At 42.5% G+C, this 4,515-nt stretch overlaps 1 long non-coding RNA gene across 1 annotated transcript; it reads right to left on the bottom strand.

The window, feature by feature from the left end:
- Positions 1-2,144: 2,144 nt before the first annotated feature.
- Positions 2,145-4,242, bottom strand: LOC134740151 (uncharacterized). Its single transcript, XR_010127412.1, has 2 exons — positions 4,166-4,242; positions 2,145-2,893 (listed from the first exon to the last, which is right to left on the bottom strand). It is a non-coding gene; the product is annotated as an uncharacterized LOC134740151 (long non-coding RNA).
- Between the last annotated feature and the right edge of the window lie 273 nt (positions 4,243-4,515).

Here is a 4,515-nt window from a genome sequence, read left to right as displayed (position 1 = left end):
AGCAAAGCCTCAGGATACAAAAATCAATGTGCAAAAATCACAAGCATTCTTATACACCAATAACAGACAAACAGAGAGCCAAATCATGAGTGAACTCCCATTCTCAATTGCTTCAAAGAGAATACCTAGGAATCCACCTTAAAAGGGATGTGAGGGACCTCTTCAAGGAGGACTACAAACCACTGTTCAATGAAATAAAAGAGGACACAAACAAATGGAAGAACATTCCATGCTCATGGATAGGAAGAATCAATATCGTGAAAATGGCCATACTGCCCAAGGTAATTTATAGATTCAATGCCATCCCCATCAAGCTACCAATGACTTTCTTCACAGAATTGGAAAAAACTACTTTAAAGCTCATGTGGAACCAAGAAAGAGCCCACATTGCCAAGACAATCCTAAGCAAAAAGAACAAAGCTGGAGGCATCACACTACCTGACTTCAAACTGTACTACAAGGCTACAATAACCAAAACAGCATGGTACTGGTACCAAAACAGAGATATAGATCAATGGAACACAACAGAGGCCCCAGAAATAACACCACACATCTACAACCATCTGATCTTTAACAAACCTGACAAGAACAAGAAATGGGAAAGGATTCCCTGTTCAATAAATGGTGCTTGGAAAACTGGCTAGCCATATGTAGAAAGCTGAAACTGGATCCCTTCCTTACACCTTATACAAAAATTAATTCAAGATGGATTAAAGACTTACATGTTAGACCTAAAACCATGAAAACCCTAGAAGAAAACCTAGGCAATACCATTCAGGACATAGGCATGGGCAAGGACTTCATGACTAAAACACCAAAAGCAATGGCAATAAAAACCAAAATAGGCAAATGGGATCTAATTAAACTAAAGAGCTTCTGCACAGCAAAAGAAACCACTATCAGAGTGAACAGGCAACCTACAGAATGGGAGAAAATTTTTGCAATCTACCCATCTGACAAAGGGCTAATATCCAGAATCTACAAAGAACTTAAATAAATTTACAAGAAAAAGTCAAACAACCCCATGAAAAAGTGGGCAAAGGATATGAACAGACACTTCTCAAAAGAAGACATTTATGCAGCCAACAGACACATGAAAAAATGCTCATCATCACAGGTCATCAGAGAAATGCAAATCAAAACCACAATGAGATACCATTTCACACCAGTTAGAATGGCGATCATTAAAAAGTCAGGAAACAACAGGTGTTGGAGAGGATGTGGAGAAATAGGAACACTTTTACACTGTTGGTGGGAGTGTAAACTAGTTCAACCATTGTGGAAGACAGTGTGGCGATTCCTCAAGGACCTAGAACTAGAAATATCATTTGACCCAGCAATCCCATTCCTGGGTATATACCCAAAGGATTATAAATCATGCTGCTATAAAGACACATGCACACGTATGTTTATTGTGACACTATTCACAATAGCAAAGACTTGGAACCAACCCAAATGTCCATCAGTGATAGACTGGGTTAAGAAAATGTGACACATATACACCAGGGAATACTACGCAGCCATAAAAAAGGATGAGTTCATGTCCTTTGTAGCAACATGGATGAAGCTGGAAACCATCATTCTGAGCAAACTATTTCAAGGACAGAAAACCAAACACTGCATGTTCTCACTCATAGGTGGAAATTGAACAATGAGAACACTTGGACACAGGGCGGGGAACATCACACACAGGGGCCTGTCATCGGATGGGGTATGGGGGAGGGAGAGCATTAGGAGAAATACCTAATGTAAATGATGAGTTAATGGATGCACCAAACCAACATGGCACATGTATACATATATAACAATCCTGCACACTGTGCACATGTGCCCTAGAACTTAAAGTATAATAAAAAATAAAAAATAAAATAGAAAGAATAACATCTGAAGTGGGAACTTTAAGTGCAAAATTGTTCTGTTACCAAAACATCAAAAAAGTTTTGTAAATAGATGACGTTTTAATCTTTTTTTCAGTTCTGGTTCAAGAACTTAACAAAAATGACATACATAAAAAGGATATTAAGAAATATATTCAGTAGATGCAGCATACACACAGGCAGTTCTGTTGAACTCTGTGGCTTCAGAGCAAGCAGAAATAAATGAACCAATTGATATTAATGAGGAAAACACAAACCCACAATGTGTAACTTAAAAAACAATTCTATATTTAATCATTCAGGTTAACACAGCCATACAAACTGGTATTTAAGAAATCTCGCCAGTTAGCCTATTTTTCATTTTTCCATGTATTTCCAGGAGAGATCACCACAAGTAAGTCAGAGTGCATGCATTAAAGTCAAAATGATTGGTGCCTTCAAGAGGAAGATCCCTGAATCATGCAAGGAGCTTCATTCAGAAAGAAGACCTTCTTCTGTACCTTCAAAATGTTCTTCACTGCACTGGAACGAGGATGGTGATGATAACGATGGTCAGGGCTCAAGCTCAGGCCCTTCCCTGCTGCATGCCATAAATCAGTGCCCGAAGGGACAGGAAGCAGAGGAGCCCATGAGGGTGGCCTTCTCCAGAACAGATGCTCCCCATTCAGCCACACTTGGCCTGGATGTGCATACCAGGTATGGGGCTATTGATTCAAATCTGGGTTAAGGAACCCGGCTTCTCCAGGGCTCCAATGTGAGGACTAGCAGGGTGCTGCCATCAGGTCAGGAAGTGGCTTGGAATGGGGGCCATTCCCACTGCATATCTGACACTGTGGATCCGTTCCAATGCCCAGGAAGCTGGGGTGAAGAGGACAGGCTTTGGCGTGCGACACCCTGAGGCTCAAGTCCAGGATGTGGGCTCTGAGGCGAGTTAGTTTAGCTCCGAGCCTCAGTGTTTCTCTCTGAAAGTGGAGTTAGCAGTGTCTTCGTGTGAGACTTCCTGTGAGAATTCAGTACTGCATGAAAAGTGGCCCAAAGCACATAATTAATTATTGCTCATTATTTGTATCACCTGTAAGCTACTTCATTACGTTGATGGCCTTTCTGTAATGAACAGCATATTATATTAAAATATAAGCTTATTTATTCATGTAGCAGATATTCATTAGGCAACTGTTATGTGCCAAACTCTAGACTAGTTCTGGGTTATAGAAAAATGGATAAGACTAGTTGCTATCTTCAAAGAGCTAGCAAGATAGGAGAGAAAACAGATTCGTGCAATTGCCTAAAATAATAATGAGAATAACAGCAGTAATAACTTGAGACCCCCAGTATGTGCCAGTTCCATTGGTGTGTGGGTTATGGATTGCCAGGGTCATCCCACAGAGTACAGCTTATGGAATCATATTTAAACCTCATGACAATTGCCAAGTGTCTTAGCAACTCAGGCTTTCATAACAAAATACCACAGACTGGGTTGCTTCAACAAGGGTGATTTGTTTTTTCATGGTTCTGGAGACTGAAAGTCTAAAATCAAGGTTCCAGCAGGGTTGGTTCCCAGTGAGACTTCTCTCCTTAGCTTGTAGACAGCTGCCTATGTGCTATGTCTTCACATGGCAGAGTGAGCAAGCTCTCTGGTGTCTCTTCATATAAGGACACTAACCTCATCATGAGGATCCACCCTTAAGTCCTTCACCTAAATCTAATCACCTCCCCAAAGGCCTCATCTCCAAATACTATCACACTAGGGGTAAGAACTTCACATATGAATTGGGGGAACACAATTCCATCCACAGCACGGAGGTAACCACTACTATTCTGACTTTCTACACAAAGACACAGGGATTCTGACAGGCCAAGTTGCCCAGGGCCTGTCAGGACTTGCCCAGAGTCACCAGCAAGTATGGGACAGAATTGGAACTCAAATTCAGGATTTGTTTCTACAGAGAAATGGCCAAGAAACCTTTAGAATCCCAAGAAAAAGCAATTAATTTTCAAGGAGGCAGAAGTACTGCGACATATTGAGGCAGAGCCTCTCATCCTGACCTTGAAAGATGCGAGAGGTTCCCCAGGCAGAGAGGAAGAAAAAGGAAGAACTGGAGCATCAAGCAAGCAGCCTGGAGGAACCAGTACTGGAAAAGCAATGAGGGCTGGGAGGGTGAGCACAAACAGAGAGATGGGGTCAGGGCAGGAAACGTGGGCAAAGGCCAGGGTCAGAACCTGGGCTGCAACCTTGAGAGTCAGCCAAAGATGCTAAGTGGGGCTGAGGTGATTAAATTCATACCCACCAAAGTCATTATTCCAGCAGAGGGAGAAGCAGGAGATGCTGGGAAAGAGGAGAGACCAGCCAGGAAGATGTAACAATAGCCCCATGGTAATAATGGGCCTCTGAGTTCTGAAACAGCCAATAGAGGAGAATGACAAGGAGGGGCAATGATGACCCAAGGAGATGGCGGATCCCCAGGAAACACAGGGTAGGCTCATGGTGGTAAAGTGTGCCAGGTGATGTGGACCTTAGAGGAGAAATGCCCAGGGCACAGGGTGCTGACTCAGGGGCTACAGGACAGTGCCATGGACTGTTTGTCCCCCCAGAATCCATATGTTGAAACCTAACCCCCAGTGTGATGGTATTTGCAGA

This window comes from Pongo pygmaeus, chromosome 8 (genome assembly GCF_028885625.2).
Source record: "Pongo pygmaeus isolate AG05252 chromosome 8, NHGRI_mPonPyg2-v2.0_pri, whole genome shotgun sequence".
In the NCBI taxonomy this organism is placed as follows: domain Eukaryota; kingdom Metazoa; phylum Chordata; class Mammalia; order Primates; family Hominidae; genus Pongo; species Pongo pygmaeus.
This window is presented reverse-complemented; position numbering and strand designations above follow the sequence as displayed.